The 27,618-nt window shown below is 41.3% G+C and overlaps 1 protein-coding gene and 1 long non-coding RNA gene across 5 annotated transcripts in view; one reads left to right on the plus strand and one right to left on the minus strand.

Moving 5' to 3' along the window:
- Positions 1-7,755, minus strand: part of LOC110974479 (uncharacterized) — a 36,455-nt gene extending 28,700 nt beyond the window's left edge. For both annotated transcript variants that reach the window (XM_087140024.1, XM_087140023.1), the window contains exon 1: positions 7,549-7,755. The gene's annotated coding sequence lies outside the window, so the exon portion shown is untranslated. The remainder of the gene's footprint in view (positions 1-7,548) is intronic.
- On the plus strand, positions 7-24,179 carry LOC110974481 (uncharacterized). 3 transcript variants are annotated; one of them, XR_015426144.1, is made up of 7 exons: positions 7-204; positions 5,005-5,439; positions 18,973-19,099; positions 19,198-19,279; positions 19,878-19,958; positions 20,985-21,177; positions 21,610-24,179. It is a non-coding gene; the product is annotated as an uncharacterized LOC110974481 (long non-coding RNA). The 3 variants fall into 3 exon arrangements; XR_015426143.1 differs by having other exon boundaries at positions 20,985-24,179; XR_002597585.2 differs by lacking the exon at positions 18,973-19,099 and having other exon boundaries at positions 10-204; positions 20,985-24,179.
- Positions 24,180-27,618: the final 3,439 nt, after the last annotated feature.

The raw sequence follows: 27,618 nt of genomic DNA on the forward strand, positions 1-27,618 counted from the left end.
AATGCTAGCGTTTATGACGGCATAAAATTTGGGAAAAATAAAACCGTCAGGGCGTTAATAAAGTGGTCCCAGTCCACACCGGCTCATTTCAGTTCCGAGTGCGTGGAAGACACGTATACAGTCCACCGTGCGATGCGCTGTTGTTAGTCCCCGTATTGTTGCCACTCGCCAGCAGTTCTGAGCGCAGAACGCAACAGTGCACAGGTACAGTAACCATTTAGACATAGGTTTGATCTTACTTCGCGGTAAAAAGTAAACAAATGTGCGGCGGGCCATGTGATTGGACAGTTCAGCTGTTGGCAGCCACATGCTGTACCGCGCATTGATGCATGCCAATGGCACACCGACTGAAATTTTAGTTCAAATGGACATGTACATATACAGAGTGACAATCGATGTACTTGGAAAGGCTGTCTCCCCATTGAAGGGGAGGGGGTTCTGATGGTGATAGCCGGTCCATTTCTTTTCCTCTAATACCGTCATTCACCGTTGAAATAATTGTGCCAATTTTGCACCGTGTGCATCGATGACGATGAAACTGATTCCATAATCCCAATTACTGGATAAGAAAAAAAACTTAAATTCTGCCCCAAGTCTCATAACTCTCGAGTTTCCAACGGTATTTAAAACCGTGTAAATGAATTCGCTCTCCAAGCTAACTTCACTTTTTTAACCCCCCAAAAAATTGTTATTTTCACCAATTACAAAATAAGTGTCATTTTGTTTTCAAGATTATGTAAAAACTGATTTCTTGGTGCCGTATGCACGTTTCCAACTAATAACATTGACCTAAAGAATCTATTTTACTTTAACGCGTTTGTAATATTCATGTAGTTCCTGGTATTCGGTGAAAGTGAAACAGACAAAGGGGACCCGACAACAGTTGCCGCTGTAGATTTCCCAGATTTTTTTTATGATTAATTCGCTGGATTTAGCACAAACAATAGTAAAAGTCTTTGAAATGGCCTCTCAAGGTTGATCGGTCCCCCAGATTTAAATTTACTCCTCTTTGTGGAATTGTGTATGGGAAATGGGGAACTGGGCATTTAACCTGGAATACTGAACCAGAAATATTCTGACCTCCTCAGATTTCTTCCAACGTCTCGAGGGAAGACCACGGTATCGATTTCTGGACTTGCGGAGCAGAGCAGCAACGCGAGGGAGCATTTAAGTTAAAAATTTATGAAGTTTATTTTCAATTTATTTCACTTTTATTGATTTCGAACTGTTTGCGACTTTTCTAGCACGACCGATCATGAATTTTCCTCGCAAAGGCAATGGAATATGTTTCAATGTGTTGACTGTTTTTGTTTTCCCTTAATAGTTTTATACTCCGTGTTTGATCTCCTTTTTTAGAGGAATATGAAGTTTTTGTTGGGAAGTACTCAGCACATTTGAACAAAAATGACAAGTGAACCTCCTCCAGAAAGCGCCGTATAAGCGCCCGCACATACATGTGGACGTATGTTATTTTAAAGTGCATGCAAATTCATAAGGGGCACTTTTGACGTAGGCCTCTCACTTTTGTGACAATTACAAAAATAATTGGTGGTAAATTAAAAAGTTTAAAGTAATTTACTAGGCAGTCATTGAAAAGCCTCCAGATTTCTAATCAGTTTTGAACATGAATTCGAAAACTTACGCACAGGTATTCTACGCGTTTAATTGTTGAGAAAAGGCTTCCAATTTTATTCTTCAGAATGTAGGATCTGATTTTACATTTAATGCAGGAACATTACTGCTCTACACTGTTCAGTGAGTCGGGTCACAATATTCGTTCATTGTGAGTAGGATTCCATCAGAAAAATCAACTTCATTAAAAGATGTAATATGATTAAGGGGGATCGAAATGTGAACCACGTTCCGTAATATCTGACCTGCGAAAATCCCGCACCAGAACTTGGTCAGCGAATGTTACCAGTAAACTATACAGGCCATCGCGGTCCATTTGCGGCCTGGCCAGGACTTTTACCCGCCGAATAAATCCGTCAGAGCACTCAAACATAGGGTATCGTTCCGGTGTTTTAGCCGCCGCGGAAAGATAGCAAACGTTGCGGGTTGTTGCCTTGGCAGATTTTTTTTTTTAAACTAGGGTCAAAATATTTCGGCAATGAATTTTTTTAAGTTAATTCCACATGAGATTTCAGTCAAAATGAACACTATATTTCCTGACCTTCCGACTACTCCCCTAATAACTGTTCATTCTATGATTTCTTCAGACAAAAGGCAATATCTGAACGCCACAAGATTAGTGGAAACTCTTCACTTGGTGAATACGATATTAATTACGGTACTTTCTAATATATCAGGTTTCATTTTTAAAACTTGAAGAGTTTAAAATAAACGTATTTGTTTTCGCAATCAAAACGAACCGAAATGAAACAATTTGACTGCGCATGTACAAGAAACTGGGAAATACAGTAGAAAGAAATTTATATATATATTTTATTTAATATCCTCTTAAATTTGATCTTTCAAATATTCCAATGTTATCGTATTACGGTATAGTTTTACTTTTCAATTGAGTTGAGATCCAGGTATGACGGGTGAAGGGATTTCATGGCTCTGTTTGTGGACCTCAGAACGCATCTCCTTGAAAATACTCGGTAGAAATGCCCTATCCCAATATACGTTCCTTCAATTCCCACGTTCATTTGCACTTGTCAGACGAGGAAAGAAATCACCGTGGTAATTACTCATCGTTAGCAGAAGAAAATGGATTGGGCCCGACCGGGCCAACAAATCGACGAACAATAACCCACAGCCGGATGGGGTTAAGCTGGGTTAACTGCTGAATCAATTGGGGGAAGAGACGACCCTGATGGCTTCAGCAGGCCCTGGCGCTCACGCGTCTTACTCTTCTTCGACAATTCCATCACGGACTTTTGTTTCCAAAGTTGCACAAGATCTCCAGGCGACAATTTAAATTATTCAAGCTGGGAGCTTAACGAGGACAATATCTCCAGTTACACCTTTCAGGGTTAAGAGGGAGAACACAAAATACAATTTTTTAACTATAAAATACCCATTTCTAATTAAATTATTCAATAATGTTCGTGATTTTTTTCGTTTCAAATTATACTTTTATGGCATTTGTCATGTTTGTGCTGAGCCTAAAACCGTTACACCGTGTGAGAAAAAAATTGTTAAAAATGCTGGGTGATGTGATTTTGGTGAAAAACTGTGTTAAAATCACTTCTACTACTGACTATCTTTGAGGATATTTGACCACTTCGGAATAGTGTCGGTAATTGATATTTTTGACCAGTGCTGGGCCAAAGTAATTTATTTCGTTAATTCGGTAACACTGGTTTTTAGACATCACTGGGACATTAATTAGTTACATCACCTTACCTTATCTGTGCGTGTAAAGTCGTTGGGATTCAGAGAAATCTTGGCGGTTCTGACGGTGCATGTTTCGGTATTGCTCTCATTCTCAAAGCATTTCCTGGAGACATCAGGTTCATGGTCGAAACATGACACGGAATCATAAACAAAATCCTGAAGCGAACAAAGAATCGATACCCCTCGGCGATTTCGAATGTTCCACATCGCACAGTCTCAACGCGCAACTCGAAAATGTGAACATGTCCAAATGTAAACTGTTTTTAAAAAATAGTCAGAAGTTTCCACCAAAATTTGGAGAAGTGGTTTTATTCATCGGCATGTTGTAGTGAAGATTTTTTTTTACTTCTTTTTATTCGTTTATAGGTTACTAACGAAACCAGAAGCTCCTCATTTCCAGGTAGAAAGTCCAGGACTATTTAGACCACAGGTTGTTTGGCAATGGATGGATAAATGTCCCCAGCAGGAGTGCTAATTACTTGATTGAATCACGGCCTCACAGGACGCCCATAAAAAGTACTTTGAAGCGCCGCAGCCTCTTTCACCATCACCGCTAACCCAGCTAAATGGTCCCGGCCGGAGCCGCGCGAGGGTCTCCCAGTCGGGGTATCACATTCCCACTGAACAGTCGTCCCACCTAACTTAATTAGCACCAAGGCATGAGAGATAACGACCGGCATCTTCAGATTTGTTTAGGGTAAAAGCGGGACCGCTTAATTACATCCGCATGGATGAGGCGAGTTGGACATCGTCAAGAGGCGATGATATGTCTAAGTTTTGGGGGTATTTTTGACCACAAGGTACACAAGGTATGCCTGCAAGCTCTGGTCGGCACAAAAGCTGCCTGCGGTCATGCTTGCAACGCTTTCCTGGACGGGTAGCCGTGTAGTTTCTCTGCTCATAAGGCGACCTTATACTTACAGTAACTGTTCAAGACTTGTCAAACAGTTGGTAGCACCTGCCCCCAACCCCAACCCCAGAAATGCAGCACGTGGGTAAAGACAGCTAGAGAGACGATGGAGAGACACGTTACAGTTACCATGTAATCGTTCTTTATTTGTGTAAAGAATGGAGCCTTCTTTGATTTCCAAAAGTGCCTGCTGAGTTTGGCATCTGTGATAATCCCATTCGCTCTTTTGTTTTGACACGTATAGGAAATTGTACTTGTCTTGAAATAATTATTCAAAATTCTGTCATCTTATGTTCATTTACTTTGGTCACCGTGAAGTTTCTCTTCGTGCCTTTTCTCTGTTGTTAACTGTCTGTAGAATTTTGTGAAACATGCAAATAGTCTAATACTGATAGAAACTGTTTTTCCAAAAGTTACTGGAGAAACATTGAGAATTCTATAAGTTTCTTCAATCTGAATAGACGCCTGTTGTGATAAGCGAAGAAAAGAGGAGCGATTTTAAGGAAAACGTCATTTGAAGTCAAATCTGAATTTCTCATGGTTTGCACCTACTGTTTCAATAAATCTTCCCTTCCAAGAGAAAACTTGTTGAATACAATTTTCTCAACTTACAGCCCATTCACCATTTTATCTTTGTTGCTTGAGTCTACGAGCACAAAGTCTCCTTAGTTTGTCTCAGTGTTAAAGACGCGTTAAATAGGATCGCAAATGATTTGATAAATTCTCCTGCTTAATCCATAAATCAACAGGTTTGACGATGAGTCGATCTGAAAGCCCACGGCTAGCCTTGTCCCTTCGCGTCAGTAATTGTCAAGTCCAACGTTAAGGAGGAGATAGCCACCCACGACTGCGAGAAAGCTCGCAGGACGAAAACAGAGCCGGTGCGGGTTCGGCCATCTTCACGCTGCGCCGAGCAGGCCCTCGTAGAGCAGTGGCGGGCTGCGGCAGGGTACTCGCCCGAGGGAGCCGGAGGCTTGGTTTAGAGGCCGGTCGGCGGATCACCAACGGTCGGAGTTAGTGTATTGTTGGCACATGCTCGCGAAGACTGTCTGTTGAAAGAATGTCAGCGGGGTTTGACACCGAGTTGTCTGCTTACTTTTGGACTGGGACTGTAAGCTCTCTTTTTCAAGATGGGTATTTATCAGTTGTCATGAAGGTTGTTTTCGCTAAGCCTACGAATACAGGTAAGAGTGTTAGGATTATCTGCTGATTTCAAGGGCTACAAACTGCCGTTTTTTTCTCTTGGGTTTTAATCCATATTAGGCCCTATATTTGGAATAATTTCTTAGCTTGACTGCACAGATAAAGTTTTAGAATTAATTTTGTGTTTAGTCTGCCTTTAGACTTTGGAATCATTACGTGCCCTGAGCTAGCAAACTCCCTGATTTAAATGTTAGGTTTTCCATTGTCCTGTAGGTATCAATTATTTCATCGTTTTGCACGGATATTTAAGCTACAGCTGTCAGACCATATAAAACGGAAGCCTGGGAGTCGTTCTGAAAACTGTTCACGGTCTGGTGTCAGCTCGAAGTAAAACAGGCACTTCTCGTGAATCACAGCGCAAGGCTGTTCCGCACCGTCGATTCAGAGAATTAAACCGATCAATTAATAATAAGTGAGGAATTAAACATGGTCCAGCAGCCCGCAAAATGCTGCCTCGTATATAAAATTTTCACAATTGCATTAGACGAGCAAAAGGGTCTGTTCTCCAGTCGTACCCATTGCCTCCCACCAAAACACATAACACGTTAGTTGAGGGTTTTTAAACCCAATTATTAAAACTTAATATAGGCCCTACTGCAGATTTAATTTTTCAACTCTTGAAGACAAATGCGCTCCCACGTTTGCTGGCCTTCTTTTCTTTTGGGGGGGAATAGAGCAGGTTGTAGGGGGAACCCAAAACGAGGAGTGCGAAAACATCTGTTTTGCCCATTTGTGGCCGGAGAAAAAAAAATCAGTAAATTTAAAGATCACTTTTGGAACCGACCTTTGGCTTTGTGGGTAATTAATGGGGGCAATAACCGCCGAGTCATTGACATGTTTTCTATTGAATATCAGTCGGCAATGTCGTTAGTTATTTTGGAATCTTGAGTCATTTTTAGTCGCTTAACATAGGAACAGAACAACGTTTGGTTCTTTCTCGAAATGAAGTTATGTTGATTACTCCGATATTCTGTCACTTCCTTGACATATTCAAAAAAGTTTGACAGGGTTATCTTAATTTGCTAAGCACGTTTTGAATAGCGTCAAACCACGGCGCAGAAATGTACCAGTTTGCTCCGCTAGGTTCTAGCTATGTATTTGGAGTATTTTTCCAATGTTATTGTATTCATACTTACATTTTGTATTTTTTGTCAGAATTGGCACAACACAGACTACAATAATATGTCGGACTTCTCAGAACAAATTTGAAACACTGCTACAGATAACGCTGTTATTTTATTCATATGATTATGCAGTTCTTATTCCCAGAAGCCAGTTTTAACATTGTCTTCATGGCAAACGCTTAAAGGTCTTCTGGGGCTAAAATCTACATGTAGTGCTACGAACTCACAGTAACAGCTGATGGGCACGACTATTTCGAACAAATACATCGCTTTCAAAACGGAATAAGTTACTGAGGTATATATCATACATTTAATGAAGGTGGAGAAATGGTGAAATTCAATTTTCTAAACAATGACATGATTAAAGCGATTTTAAGTTCAAGGTATCTCAACGCAGCCCGTATGACGATGAGGCATGACTTATTTTCTCCTTTCTGTTATTCAAAATGTCATAAATATATGCTGGCATGAGGCGAGCGGCCTGCTCCACACTCTCCGAAGATAGTAAGTGTGATTAACATTTTGTTTGAGGCTATGTTGGCGTTGCATGCTTCATGCTCGTCTGGACTCATCTCGCAAAAAAATCTGATCTCAGCAACACCAGGGAATCCCCACGTGGTCCGAACTGCGCGAACAGAACAGAATTGTCATGTCGACTGGTGACCGCGTTCATGCCCCGACAAGTACCTGGCCGTGTTCTTTAATTGTGGAAACTATAATTGTCTACAAAGTTCCCAAGTGTCAAGCTAAAGAAGGGGATCACTACAAAGTCATAAAAATAAGCCCCGTATTTACATCACCCTGTACGCGTCTAAATATAAAATTCCCTCGCACAAAAAAAATACTTGGGGTCAATTGGCAGTGAAGGGACCGGCTCGATTTTTATGGTTGGGGCCAAAATAAACTTCCAGTCCAAAAGTCATAAAATGATATTATTACTCACAAGAAAAACCATAAAAAGCTTACCTTGAACCGCCGAGGCCTGCTCGTAAAATGAGGCGAACGACGACTAGCTGCGGCAGAGGGGCGGGCGGGCAAACTAGTCTGTGGGCAACAAAAATTACAGCAAGTCCACATGTGAACTCTCGCGCCGTGTGTGCTGATACGTCATCAACTCGTCGACCAGTCACGGGTGATGTGAGTTTTTGTGTAGTCTGAGTATGCGCAGTTCAGGTTTCTCCAAGTTGTTGGTTACGTTTGATGAACCCGATCCGGTTTAACTCATATGTATCCAGATTTTGAGAAAGCTGAAGAATTCCACGCGACTGGAAGATTACTGCAAATTGCACAGTGAAATAAAAAATGTATTTCCATGATCATTTGAGGGACGCATGGGACATGAACCGTGCAAAATGTGCAAGGTGTACTGCTCTGTAACCTGGGCAAAGCAAGGATCCCATCGTCACTGTTATGGAGCACATAGATAGAAGAAAATATCATTGTGTTGTCTTACCATTTTTTTCTGTTTATGAGCGCTTGTAGATGATATCAATGATGTTTGATGTGCAAGGCGGATTTTGTCTGGAATCTTGCGGAAAGTAACACGTGCAAATTGCGGTATTTAGTTTGATAAGACTCGGCCCGCGTGTGTCCATAAGTGTCAACAAATACCTATTGTTCTTTCCATCGACTAGCCAAGAGAGACGTGAGGCCAAAGGTTAGGTTTCTCTCAGCAACTCGTTCAATACCAACGGTGACGATGGTGATTCTTGGATGCGTAGGGATGGCACAAAACATGGCCTACTCGAGAGGCCACAAACATTGAAACGCTAACAGCTTCAGTGGAATTGCCGACTTGAAATCTTGACAAACTGCATGTTACCGACATTAAAGCCGAAGAAAATTACTAATCTCATTTGTGACAACGTAACTGTCCTTTAGCATTGACCGTACATCATCCACTTGTGGACCAATGGGAAATAGATTGGTACTCGCTTTATTTTCTTTTCTTATTCGCCTCACTCAATTGGCCTCAGCTCAATCGCTCGGGCAAGTGCGATCGAACCACGGCCGTAAAATTTGAGCGAGTGCAGGCGGATTGATAGCTCTCGGAGAGGGCCTGTCCCTCCATGATTGCTTATTCCATAATTTTCTTCCACTGTAAATCACGTTAGAGTCGACAGTGCCTTTCTGCTCCTGATAACAACACTTATGAGCTAATTTACGAAGCTCGGGTATTTGAGAAATCACACTGTGGAATTGGGCAGGTGAAAACTGTAACGTAAATGCCCGTCTGTTATTTGGGACATTTATAGATTGAAGCTCCTGAAAGGTTCCCTGTGTCCGGTCTTAGCTACCTTATTTTGTTTCTTAAGGTTAATTCCAACCTATGTCTGCCGTGCAGAAACCAAGATTCTTATGTAAGTTTCTTAGATTTTGATAGTTCAAACTCTCTCAATTGTCTTTGTAGAAGCTGTCAGTATTGTGTGTGCGCTGTAAAACTGTATTTACAGATGCAATTTCAGTTGGCCAATTTCGGTTGTTACCGGAAATGTCCCATTTCAATTACTGACATCAGCTGGTGTCCTGAAATAGGGAGTCCAATGAGCCTTGTGCAAACAACAGTGGGTGGTTTTTATGCGTGTATTTGACTTAATGTTACAGGAGAGTATTCCTAGTGTAGTTTATGGGATTGTAACAAAATACTCTAATGCAATCTATTCTAGAGTCCCTCAGAGCACGGAGTTCCTACCTGTATGCCCAGAGTGGTTCTTCCTGTTCTGTTGAAGAGGTGCTGCTACCACGGTGTGGGCACAGTTTGAAGCAAGTTTGTTTTTAGGAAAGTAGGTCAACAAATTATGGGCAAATCCATGTTGTAGTATTTATTTCATAGGCTGTCATGTTATCATATCCTCTACCAGTACATGTGATATGTGTACATCGCATGTACGGTAACAGATGTATGGGTCATATTGCATGACATCGAGGGTTATCATTCTTTGAAGTAATTATTCCCCTGGGATCGAGGAAATCTCATTTATATTGCGAGGAATATCACCATAAATAACAACCATTGCTGTAAGTCTGCACTTTTGAAAATAACTCTTAGAAATATGATGTATATTGGATGAACATACCGTCAACATGGTTTGCCCAAATCCAAAATTTATAGAGGTAACAACGGCGTTTGGTGTCGTCATTTTATCGTTGTAAACATGACGCAGTACCCTTGTCGGCAAAATTAAGAAATTACTAATGCGATCTCGTGAAATGATTATGATCTCAACACACCGATAGGCCTACATGTGAAGCAAAACCCAAAATTGGTCTGCAGGAAAGGAGAATAATGTGCGCTGTCATAAACATTTCACACAGAACAAAATTGACCGTTTTGTGTCCCAATACAACCAACGTCCCATATAGTTCTTGGAATGCGACGTCTTATTTAAAATGAAATTCAGTTTTCTGCATTGTTCTTTTTGAAGCCGTTTTATAGTTGTTGGGAAATAATTTTAAGAAATAAAATACCAAGTGTAACGTTTGGTATTTTTGAAATGTTACATGTTCAGCTGCTATCTACATGCATAACCTAACTGGAATTGGTCCCGGTACTGTGACAGGATAGGAACACCGCAAAATGTCCAGTGTCAAATTAATATGACGTGTACTGACAAGTGGCTCAAATAACACGTGGTGTTAACCGAACACCGCAATTGGTGCAGAACACAAAATGAACGGTAGAAGACAAATGGTCCTGTGTCAGTATTTGGGGAGGACCAAGGGTCTTGTCATTTGGGTTTTGGTACCTGAAACGTGCGGATTTTCTGAAGTAAGCACAGACTGATTGTCAGTAAAGAACTAAAACATTTCCGAGGATTTTCATGGCTGCCATCTTGCAGGCCAGAGATTTGGTCCACAGGCATGCGTGGAGGATGTTTCCCTGTGGAACAAAAGAACTGCCCTTAAAGATGGCTTCCACGTAGAGCCTCTATCACTCGTCGCAGTTTGCCCAGCTGAGCTTTCCATTACATCAGCTTCTTTACAGCAAATTGATATCAAAAGGTCTGGGTTTTTCATCAAGATTTGAACTAATTTCGTGCTTATTATACGGCAGAAAAAACTATAGATATTTCTTTAATTTTGTGGTGCTTCGACATTTTGAATGCACGGTTCTAAATATGACATTGTGCTCGATTTGTCATATTTATTTCATGACATTTTGGTTCAACTGTCCATTCTCAAATGAAGTCATTACAGCAGGCCCTTTTGGCATCCACAAAAGCGATTTTTGACCACTTGGCCTTTGGAATATTGAATTTAGATATTAATTCCGCACAAAGAAGGATAACGACGCTGCCCAACACTGAACTCTGACCGGGCTTTCCACCCACTGAAAATTACAACCGATCTGCACCGGCGCGCCCGTATTTCTTGAGTCAACTCCACTCACCGCCGCACACAAATCACTCGCCATAGGAAAATTTTCCCAAAGCAGGGTGAAATTCAACTCTATCATTAGAAGATTGATTTCCACATTTATAATAAACGCCAGAGACGCAGAGGACCCGATGGGGACTGGTTGCTAGCCGACTCTTTTTTTTCTCTCTCTCTCTCTCTCTCTCTTTTTTCTTTCATTTTCGGTGTTACACAAGAATTTCATTTACTGGGTCCCGTAGCAGTCACGGGCTTAGTCCCCAGTCGATCGGGCGTAGCATTCACGAGTTGCCGGCCCCTATGAATCTTACCCGGCGCTGGCAGGTAATCTCGCCAGATCGAAGATTTGTGATCGGAATTTTTCATTTTTTGGTTGCTTTCTTCGCTGCCTGATCCCATCACCCCGTGATTGGGGTGTCTCGCTGTATGGAGGGGGGGGGTATTGATAGGGAGGCCACTGGATGAAACGTATGGGGAGAAGAGCGAAACACAAGGCGGTGTTTATAAACATATTTCCCGGTGTATACACGCAACCGGCCGGCTGACTTTTCGTTTCTAATTCCGGAAATTAAAAATGAAGCAAAAGAGTCTAAACCTTCTTGACGAAGAACTTTTTTAGAAAAAAGGGAAAATGAGTCAGGGAAAATTAATGGCCGTTAAGTTATGCGTCGGGCCACTTTCACCACTCCGTCCTTCTATGCAAAATTGTACATCGGCCTTTTACCGGCAGTTTGTGATAACACTTCGATATTTTATTTCAAATGCTATCAGACTGGGTTTATTATAATTCAGACTTGCTAATGGTTTATCTTTAAAGTAGTTTAAACATATTATGTATGATTTAACGGAAAAAAAGGTTTTTTTTACAAGTTCAGACTTTTTGGAAGAGTTACTTTTTTTCTTGCTGAAATTGCTCTGCAAAGACCATGTGCTTCTGGCCTGCCATGTAAATGCAGGGAAAAGGAACGATACTAAAAACTCGGATGACGGACCACTTGTCTGACAACAAACTTAGTTGTGGTTTGATCAAGAGATAAAAACCATCCTATGTTTTAATTAAAACTTAGCACCAAATTTCTGGATTTGATGTGCCTTTTTTCATGGAAGCTGAAAGGCGAACAAGGGGAGGGAAGTGTTTGAACTACTTAACATTAAATCGCAATACCACTGACCTAAAGTTGGGAATAGTATTTCTGAGAAACAGTTCAACCTTGCTTGAAGTAGCATGCATCTTATGCACGAGTCGGCCATTAATTAGTAGCCAAAGTATGCCCCGATAATTTGTATTCGAAAATGATTCTTTGGCGGAAAAGTATTGATCAACTTCGTGTTCTGATCAATCATTCTATGTGAGGGTTCGAATGTCATTCAACTCCCCCCCCCCAAAAAAAATGCAGCCAGGATTTTGAAAGCGAAGACAACCCTACATTAAATAGTCTGGCTTCCTTACCATACAAAAATGTACATGTACAGCCGATGATGTGGATCCAGTAAGAATGAACAGCTTTCAAAACGACCATGTGGCAATAAGTCATAGACAGCGACTGAGCATCGACTAATGGTGACCGTACACGAAGAGAAAACACACTAAGCCTGTCATTATACGGAGGAATTTCAGACGTTTGGGGTTGTCCTTTGTGGGCGCCGATCGCCTCATTTCCTGAACCAATTATCGGTTGATCCAATGTCTCTTCGGCCACATCACCACTAAGACTTTCCCCCCATCCTGGAAGCACCTCATGGGGGCTCCTGGGACTGTAATCCTCTTCAAAACAATTCAATCAAGAAAGATCACCCAGCATTATTTCGCACCTTGTCAACGATAATTAAAATCTTGTGTCCACACAATGCATATTGTTTTCGGCAGCTTCTCTAGCGTTTGAGTCTGAGTTCCTAAATCAGATCATGGCCCTAAGGCAAAACAGGTGGAAGTAGCTAGAACTATCTGGATTATGGCCACTTTAACTGCAGACTTAACTATTAAAACTTTGATACAGGGAATACAGTTGTAACTGCTACTCAACTGTGGTAGTTAAGTACTTTTTTCCGAGCACTGAGTACTGCCGAGTACTTCGATTTCCAAGTACAATGAAAGTCCGAGTATGCTGCCAAAATACCAACCCTATAATTTTTTTAATCATAAACAGCAAGATTGCGCAAATTGGTGCAAACTGGATGGTAGTTCGATTTAACTTGCACACTAAGGCCAGTTCTACTTCTGGCCAATGTAAAAACAAAGCGAATTTGACACTACGAAAGATTCCCAGCAAAATTTCGCTCGAGGGAGAGTGTTCAACTTTTGCGAATCGCAGCGCGAATATTTGATCTGACGCGCCAAGTATGAACTGGCCTTTACGCTTCATGGATGGTTTGCCATTAGCACTTAGCTTTTGGCCTGGTTTCGGAATCAAGCATAATTATTTTTCCCCTTACTTGGAACGCAGCTTTAAATTAAATCCAAACTATTTTAGCATAAGACTGCAGTCTATTTAAAAATGCTACTTCTAACCATGCAGTATCTAAAATCCTGTTAATGTAAAGCTAACAGGAAATTTAGGTACAAATGAAGTAGTTAAAATCTAAATATCTAATGCAGGAATGTTTCCAAACTCCTTCAGCAAATGCTGCCATAATGATTTTATTGACTTTAAACTATAAAACAATCCGCGAATTGGCACACATTGACGGTGATAGTGTCCCTTTCAACCATGGCATCTTCACATGTCGAATGGCAGGTCTACAGCTTCTTTAAACGTACATTGTACATTGTTCAACGGGTCTGGAATCCTTTTTACAACGCGGCGCCTCTCAACATCTCTCAAAAATACTTGATTGACGCAGGATAGGACGATTTGAACAAACAAACATATCGTTTCAAAATACGCGATTAAACACAATGATGCTATTGTTAGGTCATCCTCAAGGTCTAAACAGAAAACCTTGAGAACTCTCCACGCCGTTGATTTGCAGCAAGATTGTTACGTTTACTCTCATTTTGCGTTTACTAAACAAACTCTGGCTCATAATTATTTCCATCCGTCATTGAAACGTTTAAAACTGGACTCAGTGTCTCCATGAAAATAGTGTGAAGCGACTGCCTTGGTGGTAGCTTTCTCACCGGTCCGTTGGCCGGCGGTTGAAGCCGCAACGAGCCAGCGGTAGTGGGTACGCTCACATACAACCCGCCCAAACAAATTTTACGATCGCCTTTTTACTGCCGTCTCGTCGTTTTATGGGCCAGCATATGGCCCAATGGAGGAATTTTCGGCGAAGAACAAAGGGGTAGGGGGTCAGGGAGCATCCATGGGGCTAGATTATGCGCCTTCCCTGCACCCTGAAATAAAACCAGGGGTGCGTGTGAGCTGGAGACCAGACCCACAACGACAACTCGAGTTTCTGTTTGTTCAAGTCTGCAGGAACGCCGTACATTTATTTGTACTTGCTCCATTCGCACGGAGTTAATATTAACAGAATGCTGCTAATCCTCGCCATATATCCATTGAAAGGAATTTCGAAAGTGTCAAAAGTCTGACATTTATGACAGAAGCGCTGTGCACTGGTCCCTCTTTTCTTTCCTGTGTATATTAAACTGCATTTGCCTTCAGCGCAATTAAATGTACAGTAAACGGCAAGATGCCACAGAGATACTTTTACTGTGAATTATACAGCTAGGAACACAGTCATGAACAGATAGTTATTGGTTTTTACCTTAGTTTAAGTCCAGATTCAACAAGAGCAGTCGAAAACTTCCATTCTTGTCACCCGATTTCCATTGAGGACTTGCTGGTTTGTATGTCTTGAGTAGGCCCAATAGATACTACGTAGTCACGAGGCATATGATCGAATCAGTTACACCCCCCTTACTGGATAATGGTAACCTGATAATATGTCCACTGTTTTTTTGGTTTATCAGCAGAAATATTTCTAATACCGTTATGACGACTTAACTCCCTAAATATATTTCTCTCGTTGCAAGGCCCATGATTTGCACCACCGAAGAACCTACTGTTTCTTGTAGACTATTGCCTATGACCGCACAAATCTGTAGTCTCGATGAAATAAGAAAATCCATCAATAAAATGTAATTGGATTGCCAATTAATACTTGGGTTGTATACCAATCAGAACATTTCCACTCGATGCTTTTTGGGGAGGGGTTAAAATGCAGAACGCATTAAATAGAAAAGTTAACTTTTTGGATCTGTATTGTACAGGATGATGGTCAGTCAAAGACATTAGGAATCCTAACATGGCCCCAACCCAGTTTTCCCTGCATCACCATGAACCACGCAATCTCTGTGGGAATTTCGAGATGCCTTGCGCATGTTTTGACACCAAATTTGTTGGATTTATTGTTCTCGCCAGATGACACTTTCCAGCAGGATGCCGAGAAATCTTGCATTGTTTTGTTTTTCTGTTTTTCGACGACCGTTCACGGGAAAATTGATGCCTCGCGGACGGAGATGTGAAATACTAACCACCATTACTAATGTATTTTTTCACAGACCAAAACCTCGCTGATTCACAAATGTTTAAACGTCAGTCCAAGGTAGGTCTGAGTTGATATGGTGTAAGATTACCGGTCATTGTCACAGGATTCACACTTGTGAATGCATTTGGAATCAGAATGACCCATGAGGTGATTTCTGCAGTGGTTTTTATTAAAGCATTCTTGGGAGGACGAGAAAGCGATGCAGATCGACACTGAGTCATCCTTGAGTAGTGGTTTTGGACGCTCCTTGAGTGTCCTGGTGATCTTGACGTTCCCTGCGGTAAATATCGACACTCTTCACCGGACCACCCTCAGAGATGTAAACACATTCTTCTTACAAATGGTTAAATCATTAATCCTTATCAGTGTTGCAATGCAGAGAAAAGCCAACAGACCTGCCACAATTTTTCCAGAACCCTGTTACTAAAGCAAAAAATATTCACATCTGAATGTCACGTGACTGCGCGTTATTATTACTGTATAAACGCCCAAGTTTCTTTCTTGTTTTTCAAGTGTAAGTTAAAAAATTATAGTTTATGGTTGGTCAATAATTTAAACGGTTTCTATGTGAAATAGTGACTGGCAGTATTAGGATCTGAACCTGGAGGGGGCTTGAGAATCAAGAGCTATTTGGAGGCGGATAAATTCTGGTGTTCCCCCACCCGACAAATCCTAAGTGCGCCACTATTGATAGTTGAAATTAAGGATAAGAAAGCAAAGGGCATTTGCACGATGTTAAAACGACCATCTTGCTCAGAAGGTTCCAGCACCAAATCATCGAGATTAAGCGATTCATCTTGGTAATTCAGGCTTCGTAATGGGTATTGTAATTGTATGTGAGCCTCTCATTCGAAGAGCAACACTTCTGTGGTCTACCGTCCCTCCGTGACCGTATAAAGGAAGGACTACACAAAGCACGTTCCTAGGAGAATCTTCCCGTATCGATGGGCATGTACAGTCCCGTCCATTTGAGCTTTTTCCCCCATGAGGAGATCCACAGAATTAATGGCTACAACACCATTAATGTACTGTCACAATGACTTAATGTGATGTCACAATTTCTCCTTTGCCCTCACAGATCCCTCGGCTCGGTAGTATATTATTTCAATGGAACACAATAATCCTCCTTTTCTCGGCCTGGGAAATGAAAGTACTAGACATCAGGTAAAATGAAGAAAGGCAATCTTTTGTATTGGCAGAACGATATTTCATCAGGGCACTGCGTGTGCTTTTGTCTTCTTAAAACTAGCCTAATTTTAGCTTCAGACCAAAGAGGAAAAGGTACAGTGAAACGTGGCCTTCTCCACAGTACAGAAAACTTCACAAGTATGTTTCTTCCATATGTGCGATTAAAGAAATCAACGCAACATATGAGAATTAGTAATGTCTAAAATGGCATCTGTTGTTGGTTCATTCTCCTGTTTGAAGACTTTAGGCCTACCCCTTTTGAATGGCTCTTTTAGCAACCTATTATGAAAAGGATTAAATGAATTCGACAAGATATGTTATTTGAAAATATTGGGAAATATCTTATAATTTTATAATATCGATCGGGGAAGAGCTTTGTTTAGAAAAAATCAGAGCGCACTCCAAATTTTGGAGGACTTTTAGATCCCCTTCAATTTTTCCAACAGTTAAAATTTACTTCATGTAAACCTGAGAAACTTGGAACTATACAATTTGGCATAGAAAGAATTCGAATTAGACCAAAAGAAACATCACTCTTTTGAAATTACAGAGTTCTTGAAATGTTTTATTTAAACGGGGGTTGAAATTAAAATTCCAGAACGTTTGCCCTTTCCTTTCAATAACTCCCTTGGATATCATACTTTAGTCAATGATACCCCTGTCCTCCACTGGGTGTCATATTGTAACACTTTTTCGCGCCAAAACTGCAAGACTGGTCCCCGACACCAAGTAAATCATATCTATGCAACACTTGTTTCGTAAATGTCAGGCTAGTGGCCGGCCCGAATTAAATCACACGGAACCGGGTCAAACGAAAACTGTACGGATCAAACTGGGTTAGGTATCTCGACCGAAAAAAAGAGCTTCGGGAACGGCCGTGAATCTAGCGACAGCTGCCGTCACGGATTGTTAGCGATTTGATCTCAGCGAAATCAGCGCCCACTTGCTCGGCCTCCATTAACATCAATACTAATAAAGACGCAATTATTTTTTATTACTATAACGTGTATTACTTCGTATACGGCAGTATTGAGAGAGATTTCACGGTGGGTTCACGATACAGTGATTTACTAGCTCTTCAATGGGACAGTACTTGAATTAAGTCATCATGTTTTTAAAATTACTTTTTCGCTTGATTCTCCCCCACTTGTGCAACAATTGAGCAAATCATGATGGATAACATGTCCCGATAATTGTCCTTTATTATAAATTGTACAACAACCTTTCAAGCCAATGGGTATAAGGTATCCGACCGTGGAACTGCCCTAACTTCTATTTTACACAGCCGTCGATTTTTTTTTTTACATATAGCCTATAGTTTTCCTTTACTGAACTTTTAGCAATGTGGGTGAACCAATATAATTAATAATCTTTATTAATCATGAATTATTAATAATAAATGTCAGGTTGGCAAGGTAGTTCTTTCTTCGCCTTCCCGGGTTCGAATCCCGGCCCAGTCCACGTGTGGATTGGGTTTTCAGTCCCTACCTGATTCCGTGGGTTTTACCCAAAATATTCCTCTGGGGTTTTCCTCCCACCTCTAAAACTGTAACTGCTTCTTACTGTCTCCTCTTTACTGATGTTGGTGAATGTGGGTCGTATGGCGGCTGCCTGAGCTGCCCTTGTATGCCATCGGCTCAACCATGTGTAGATGTATTCATTGTTCCACGCTTAATGTCTTCATTGTACAGCGCATTTGAACATATCTATATGAAATTTGCGCCTTATAAAATGAATAAATTTTTATTAATTATTATAATTATTAATGTCAAGGGCTAAGTGACATCAATACTTTCACAATACCCAATCTACCCAGGCTTGTACTCACTGAGCATAGGTTGTTTGGACTTAAGGTGTATTTATGAACTGATTTGGGTAATTCACTGTCCTTTCTTGAACATTTACCATTGTTAGATATAAAAATGGTCAATGTAATATCTGGCGAAACCACAACTTATATAAGTGGCCGATAAACCAAAAAAGTTACAAATTCTCAGACGCGCTACACTGAACGAACTGTATATTTCCTTTGCTGTAATTTCCTTTCATGAAATACCGTCTGGCCTTTTTGCGCATTCGAACATCCAGTGTTTTTAAATTATTCTTCATGAAGCACCTTCTACTAGCAGCACACTGCTTTCTCTTCAGCAAGGAAATATTTTTGGGCTCCATATTTGGCACGAGAATGCAAAGCTGTTTCTTTGTAAAAATCTTTTCATCTGACTTGTGTAGAATGATGACATAAAACCAGTCGGTTTGCACGTTTAATGGTGTGTTGTTGTTCAACATCTTCGGTTTTTCATGCCGTTCCTTACTGCTAATGTTATGTCATTCCAGGCACGCACTCAAGACAAGATTTGACGAGTTTTCTGGCCGTGCCGATCTGTGGACGCTTTCCATTTCGACAATCTCAAAGCGCTGTTCTGTACACAATGTATTCCAATAATGGGAGGATTATTCATTGGCAATCCTTATGTCAATCAATAATGAAATATCAAGAGCAAACGTTTGATTCTGACAGTCTGATTGGATATTGAAACTCAGTTATTCTCTCCCATTCAGACAAGCATTGAGGAAGGCCCTGTTCAAATGTTTCAGTACATCGTTGCGACGAAAAATGACTTTCAGCGTTCAAATTTTGAGGGTAATTATGCATTCGTGTTATTGATACTTCAAATAACAAATCTTAAGTTCTTCATGGTCGATTATGTTTCGTTGTTTTTCCCTCCCATGGGACTTTTTCAGACTCCGCCCCCTCGATCCTGGCTACGTCTTCGGCAATCGTCTTCCAATTAACAAGATGGTCTTGGCCCCGTTTCACTGAAGACCGAAACGCCGCCACAAGGCGCGTGCCATTTTTCAACCTGTCCTGGGCCATAGCTCCGCCGATAAAACAGTTTAACGACCGGCGTCGCTGGGCCGTTGTGCGGGGTCCGTGGCCCGATGGCCGCGGAGTCTAAGGAGGCCGCTGTGTCTCTACAGCTTAAGATTTCCCCAATCTCTCCCCGGGAAAGAAAATAGTCTGATTGATTTTACATGCGACGTGTATTCTATTCAATTTATTTTATTGCCAGGATTACAGTCAGAGTGGAAATGATTGAAGAAAAAGAAAATGAATCGGGGACAAGTCGTAAATGAAGTGGTTTTATCATCAAATACCTGCCTTGCATTCTACTTTTTGTTACCTAGTTACTGCCATTCGCTGGGAGTCGTTTTAAATCATTATTACCCCTAATATGCAGCACTCACCCAATGCGACAGAGACACAGCACGCTGTTTCTGTGGAAATTATCACACGCTTCAAGGCAACTAAACTTTAAAAGGTGGGTGGTACCATCTTAAGCACAAAAACCCTCAAGTTAGTTCTCAGCAGAACCTTTCTCAAACTAAGCTGGAGCTTCTGATCAAAATTCTCCTATGAAGCAAACACCAGAAAATCCTTACCTTGAGGATTTAGTCTAGCATTATTCTAGCTTTTTACATCTTTTGATAAAAAAAACCATCTCGCCCCGTGACTAAAAGGGCTGTTGAAATTATTAAACTCGCATTAGTTTGAACTCAAGCGCTGAACACATTGTGGATTTGAAAAAAAGCAGATTAATCGTCTAGCTCTCAAGATGCACAACAAAGACGAACCACAACATCAAGTTGGAAGGAGGTTTTCCTGCTTAACAAACAAATGAAAGGAGCGATGTGCTGCGGAAAACCAAAATTAAAAGCCTCATGAAGAGAATTCAAAGATGTTAAAGATGTTAGCAGGATTTTAAGTGATACCCTATCTTCGTTCTGTATGACCAGTTTACTGGAATTACTCCAGCAGCATTTTCATGTGATGAAACGAGAACTATCAGGCTCTAGGATATTTGCCTATTGAGGTTTTGAAAGACGCTAAAATGTACAGGGATATGTTACGATATTTTAACAATTTCAGGAATCATCTTGCAGGATCATGTTTAACTATCCCTTTTAGAAATTTGCATGTCATTGCCAAGTTAAGGGGATATGAACAGCCAGAGGCATATAAACCATTGGCTCGGAGTGTTTCTAGCTAAATGCTGTCAACTGCCAAACAAACATGCATTAATGTTTTGTGTTTTTGGTCCAAATTATTAAAAAAAAATTACCTTCTGAAGTTTTCACAGCATCATCCCAGTAGTGATATAAACGCATCGGTAATGAGAATTCCTAAACTATATGCAACTTGCATGTCCCCCCCCGCTTTTTCCCTGGTTCTTGTGTCTTATCGGGTCCCATTTTGATTTGAAATTCTATTTTACAGTCGTCCTTTTCTTGGCCTGTGTGTTGGTTACTGTTTATTTTGTGTTCCCTTTTTGCTCTTTACACAACAGGGGCTAGACGAACGGGACAGGTGCCGTGAATGCTACCCGAAGACCAGCTATAAACCAAGAGCGGCCTCGATGAGTGCTGGCCTAATGATATAAATAGGGTAGCAAGACGCAGAGTTATAAAGCGGTGTCCTGAATACTTGGCTACGACCAGCACTAACACGTACGTCTGTTGGAGAACAGCAGCAGCCGCTGGGTAATGGCTTTCATACCCGCTCTTGTTGTTTACTGCCGTCGACGCATGATTCGGACAAGGTCAAAATGACTGAAACCTGCTAGACAAATCAATTTGGAAGCGCCGAAACAAAGACCCCTAGCTTCATTTTGAGAACAAAGAATTCACATGCGACGTTTTTATTTTCACAAAGGAATTGGGAGTGTCCATTCATTAGCTTTTGGGCAAGAGAAAACCTGATTATTAATTTGCTGATGAGCTTAATAATTATGATGATCAAACAACTGTTTGCTGAAATGTAGCCGTTTAAAACCAGGACATTTGAACGCTGAAGTTTGAAAGTCTATTACAGCCACTCTCTGTTTCTATTGTAATAAGCCGCTTTTCATGCCTTGCATCCCACCGGCATCACAGGATTACAGTGACACACATCTTTCATGTCTTGGACTGCAGACGACTATACCTAAAGCCCAGTCGGCGAAACTCGGTGCAGATGCTACACGTCGCGAAGCGTCTGTTGATCTCTCACTGGACGAAGGAAACACCACCTCCACCCGCTGAGGAAGGAGAAGCCTTTACAACTAGGAACACATCTCATCTGATAGCAATCGTGCATTTATGAGCGCACATTAGTTCCATGGCTGCTTCCTTTGAATCAGAACTTTGAAACTTTGAAACAAGAGAAAGAAGAGAAAACCCAACGAGAACATTTTTCGGGAATCGATGAGTTTTTGTCACCGTCAGAGCAGAGATTATGTCTACTTGCAAGTGGGGCACGTAGTGCTTTTTTTCAAACTTCATGATTCGATATTTCCACACTTGCTAAAAATGACCAATAACCAAAACATATTTATAGTTTGGAACAATGAATTTCCCCCAAGACTTGCTCCACCTTCCCCCCCCCCCTTTCTTTTCTTCATCACCTGGTGGCAGGGCCCAGCCTTGGAAATCCCCTGGCTATTCGCTAACATTTCAAATCAACGAGAGAGAAAGAAGGAGCAACCGAATTGAGTTACAACTCGCCGGTCGTAATTTTGTCTTCAGTGGCCCAGGCCGGCATGGCAATAAGCGGTGGAAACCGCCGGACTCAACATCAAAAATTCATGCGCAGTTTGTACGCGTTTATTTGCTCGCTCGCACTCTCTTTACCAAAAGCAAAGAACGGACGGGGAAAAAATGAAGGGCAATTGGTTCCCGCAAGTTGGTCGTAAATTTTCCGGGGAGAAAATGAAAGAAGGGGCCGGGGGGAAAGAAGGGGAAAAAAAGTGTCACTGAGGAACTCGTCGGATGCCTGGTAATCAAGGAGACGGGTCGGTCTCGTCTTTGAGGCTGGCGGGAGAAATGGTTGGTCGTCTGTCGTTCGTCGGAAACTCGATCGCCCACGTCTGCGACCGGTGCCGATTGATCAGCCTCGGCCATGTGTGTGCTTAGCTAGCTGGAGACCTGCCAGGCAAGGGGTGGGGGTGTTTTGGACTTGACTGACCCAGTGACCTGTGACGCATTCCTGAGAAGGGCGCGGTGCATTCTGGGTGAGATGGTTGACGATGGGATTTTTTGACTGATGAAGGTTTGTACACGACCAATTCCATGTTACAAATTCTTTCACCCACCCGGGGATAAGTATTGCCGAGAAAACAAGCAAACACTCGATTCCCATAGGAGCATTTATGTTCCTTTTAATTTCATTCGAACAATATAGAAGGGCATGCAATGTTGGTTTTATTATAATCAAAGGAATTCGAATGCTACTCATTTTGTTCCGTATTCTGAAGCCTAGAGTTTTATAGTTTGATTTATGATAAATACTATATTATAATGATGTTTTCCACAAAACTGAAAAAAAATGTGTGACGTCAACCTGCAAACAGAAAACATCTTGGAGTTGATGTGTTAACATGTTGCCGCCATTTTGTATAGCCAGACATTTATGTACTGCTGTATGTTTCGTGTCATCTGCTGTTGGGGGGAATGTTTGACAGTCAAGACCCAAACGTGGCTTGCAGGTCCAACAAGGTCATTTTTAATTGACACAATAAATATGAAGCAACGCTAAACGAAATACGCCGCGATAAATCACCGAAGTTATCAAAGGTTGAAGAAAAGATTGCGTGAACGATAGATGGCGCTGTTGGAACTTGACGCCATTATTACCGCTTATGGAATTATAACAAAATCATTAAGCTGTTGAAGAATGCGAAAGTGATACATTTTACTCCCACTTCCCATTTTGCTTACCACGATCAGAATTTAAATCCTCAATAACTACTCACTGGACAGCCACTAATGCAAAGGTTTACATTATCAACACTTACTTGAATTGTCCATTTTGTCAGGGGAAAAAAAGGACAACCAGTGGCTATGCAGGGGAGTCCCCCCCCCACACACACACACACCATGAAGTGTGTATTTGCCTGCAACTGGGGACCCCCTATTGTTCCTCTTTTGTTTGTACATTAACTTTTGTAGAAGACCACCCATATGTTTTATACACAGTTGTCAATCGGGGACCCTCTGTCAATCGGGGACCTTATTGTCCTCTGTTGTTCAGGGTCCCCAATTGAATGCAGAAACAAACTCACACACACACACTCCTCCTGGGCATGTTGCCTTTAAGGGCTGACGCTCTAGCACTGACATAAGCACCTTCCATCAGGAAGAGGAATTCTTTTACGGAGGAAAACAAATGAATTTTCTTTTCAAGAAATAAAAAGTACCCGTTTGCCTCTTCCCACCCCGAACTAAAAGCCTCGATACACGACCGAGGACACCTCCGTGTTGTAACCGATATCCACTATTTCATGTAACAATAATGTAAATAATGGAAATGCTTTCGTGTTGAGAAATAAATGGTTGTGAACACTTCTTTTGTCCTGCATTACTGTTCCCTGAAATTTATTTAAACATTTATTAATTTATTTAAACATTACTAGTTTTATATACCGTGCATATGTTGAGAAAAGCGATACGCTGAAACATACACTGTATACAATATGCATGCATAATAAACATGTGACAGTTGTGCATTTCCTGGTTAATCATCCTCGTTATTAATAAATGGTGCAGGTGCCCTCATTTTTTAATATTTAATAATTCCAACGAAATTAGTACGTCAACTATTATCCCACGTCGATGAAACATGATCCGCAGAAGTTTTTGATATCATGCAGACACGTTATAGCGCCACCAGTCCTGCTAGATCAAAACTTTACTTATCGTGTTGGCCGTTGGAGGAAACACACGGATTTTGTGAATGCTGCCCTCAGCGGTGAGAAAGGACATCAGCCGTTCCCCCAGGTTGCAGTGATCATGACCCGTGAGACACAATATCGACCGAGATGTGGGAGGGGGAGGTCTGCTCAATGTTTTGAGATTTGTCTGGGATAGTTGCAAACCACATGCGTCCATTTTTCGCTCTGGTACCGGTACAGCCCTCAGGGTCCAGTCCACTAATTCAAGCCCCATTGAAAACTGTAAAATCAGCACTGTTCAGGGCCCAATAGCATGCACGCCAACATCCCTGAGATTTCTGAAACACAAATGAAATTCTTGTCTGGTCACTTATCTTTCAATTTCTTTTCCATTTTTTGTGGGTTAACCAATTCCTTTTTTAATTATTCCCACAAAACAAAATCACCCCCCAAAAAGTGATTTTTCCGAAGTCTGATTGCAGCCATTTTTCAAGTGGCAACCCTCAACTTTCTCGGGCACTTAGGACCATTTTTCAACCGTAGTTTTTAGCCCTTCTGCTCTCATATGAAAGCTCAAAGACCCAGGGAGTTGATCCTGACAACGATATACACAATCTCACCATTTTGGGGGCCAAACAATCTCCTTCTTCAAAAGATACCGTGGGGCACTTTTAATGCTGATGAGCTGGTCAAAAATTCTCACTTGAATTAGTGGTCTGCACCCCTCATCCCAGCTGACGGCCATCTTATCCTCTTATGAGCAAAATCTATCTTCTGAGGGCGCCCTGTATCGGCGGTGTCATTATTATTATTTTATGGCGGTTTAATACGGGCGATTCACAACAGTGCGCCACTAAGAGTTTGCAATGCGTTGGCAAATCATAATGCGCGAAATTTGTCGACCCTTTCCAAACGCGCATTGGGTCAACAAATTTCGCACACTGTGATTGGCCAACGCCTGCAAACTCTTGGTGGCGCCCTATTGTGAAACGGCCGTATTAAGGAGGACAAAAAGCAATTAACGTTTAGTTTAAACTTCATTGTGAAAAGACAGTTTTGGTGGCTTTGAATGGGCACCTGCCTATTCTGGGGCTTTCATTCGCGATTGTACATGAAGAACCCCCATGCACTGGTTACCAGCAGAAATCCGAATGACTAATCTTGGGATTTCGCAAATGTTCTGGCAAAGTGTTACGGCTACTCCAAAGATGGTGTTGCTTCATCATACCGTTTTCATGCCTAGCAACGAGGGAAAAATGGAATGGTCAGTACTTCTGAGAAATGGCAGGTACATTTTGGCAGTAATTAAGTTCGGAAAGGGACATACTTGACCAAGTAATGAATTGCTTTTTGCCGTGCCTTTTTGTAACTCGAATACCAATACTAAACTGATGGCCAATGCGGCGCGGATTAACTATATAAAAATGACAACATTAAGTTTCAGTCAAATCAGAATTAAATGTAACGTGGGTTACCTTGGGAAAAAAATGAATGAATTGTGCGCCGTGATACAGAGGTGTATGCGGCTTTTGCGGCAAGAATGGGGTAAGACCAAAAGCTTTACTGATCCGACATGAATTGGATTCTCCATGTCAATTTCTGTTGTTCAAATTCTAACAGCTGCAGTGAGTATTGTTTGTTTTGAACTTCTTTCATCATTTTCGTGATAGTATTTTTGGCAGACCTGTCAGCCGGTGATGGATTAACAATTCACAAAGGAGCAGCGGTTGCCACGCATTTAAGAAGGGGGTCACCCAAGGAGACTTATCCAACATACAAGTGGGACATATTTTTGCAGTTGAAAGAAAACGAAAATTGTAATTAGGACAAATGAAAACGTATTGTCATCAAAAGAAGGAGGTGAGTGCCGCCCGACTGTGTCAGCCCTGGATCTGTTACTGTCGAGCCATCATGAATAAACATTATAAATATGCCACTGCTTTTATGTTGAGATCACCTATATATAAGAATGGACCCGTGCGTGGTTGGAATCAATCTTTGTTTTCGAAGAAATTAGGACATTAATGAAAAAGAATCATCATCAAAGATTTCTCTTTTTAAAGAGTTATCCAACCCAAATTTCGTAAGCATCTATTTAAGACACTAGCTAATAATAATCTCCTTGTTTCAAAGTGTAACTGCAATGAATTTTTGAGACACATTTTTTCTGCAACTTACTCATCTTCTTGAATGTATGAAAACCTTTTTACGTTCCTACTTGGTTAAATGCATTGCAAAGAGGACTTTTAAAAACACAAAAATATGATCTATGTTTTACTGGACAAACGAGGGCGCTGTTGCTGTGAAAAGGCGTAGTTGAGTGCAGTGAGAGATTTTTCTATTTATGAACCCAGCTTTACACACTGAAAACATTTCTGAGACAGGGATTGATGGTTGTTTATTGCTGTGCGCATAAGCAAACATTAAATTAAAATCTCAAATGTAGGAGGAACATACACAGACTTATTGGCCACTTTAGGAGCTGTTTTGCCAGTGGCAATTATTTGCATATCCATTTTGGTTGGTTGGTTGGTTGGTTGGTTGGTCGGTCGGTCGGTCGGTTGGTTGGTTGGTTGGTTCCATTTTAGCATTGTCCGAGCAGAGGGTAGCAGACACTTTCAAGTCAGACATCGTCCTCATGCAGTGTAGGCCTACAGACCATGTGGCAAGTGTTTACAACATCATGTGTTTGGGCTCCACAAGAGAATTCCACATGCCGTTCTCTTGAATTCTACAGACATCATTTTAGGGGTTTTATTTTTTTCCCACATTTTAATAACGTCTCAAGCTATATTTGACAACTGAGGGCGCTGCTGTCCCTGCAGGTTCAGAACCGTGCATATAGAGGGGTGCGACGTGATTGTCACCATAAACAAACTGGTACCTGCATGCGTCAGTGCTCACGGTTTAAATACCATAGCCGCACGTTCAACTGTACACCTAATGAACAGCCATTTTGTCTCCAAAATCTGAACTAGGCGCTACACTCTCTCTATGTACAGTTCTGAGCTGGCAAAGAAAAGATCTGTATAGTTCAAAACCATTCTCTACAACTCTAAGCTCAAAAACAGGCGCAAGGATTTCTAATGGCGGTTAGGCCGTGTTTATCCAAAAAGGTTATCCCACACGGAAAATCGTTTAGAAAGTTGACCCAATTTATCCAAACCACTTTCCCCAAGGGTTTCCTCGATTTCCCCCCCAAGAAAGTATTCCATTAGGTGTGGGGGAATAACTTAAATTCTGGTCAGGCATGCCTGAAATTTTTAAACAGTTC

Source organism: Acanthaster planci, linkage group LG08 (assembly GCF_054643075.1).
Source record: "Acanthaster planci isolate LZ-2023a linkage group LG08, COTS_SCS, whole genome shotgun sequence".
In the NCBI taxonomy this organism is placed as follows: domain Eukaryota; kingdom Metazoa; phylum Echinodermata; class Asteroidea; order Valvatida; family Acanthasteridae; genus Acanthaster; species Acanthaster planci.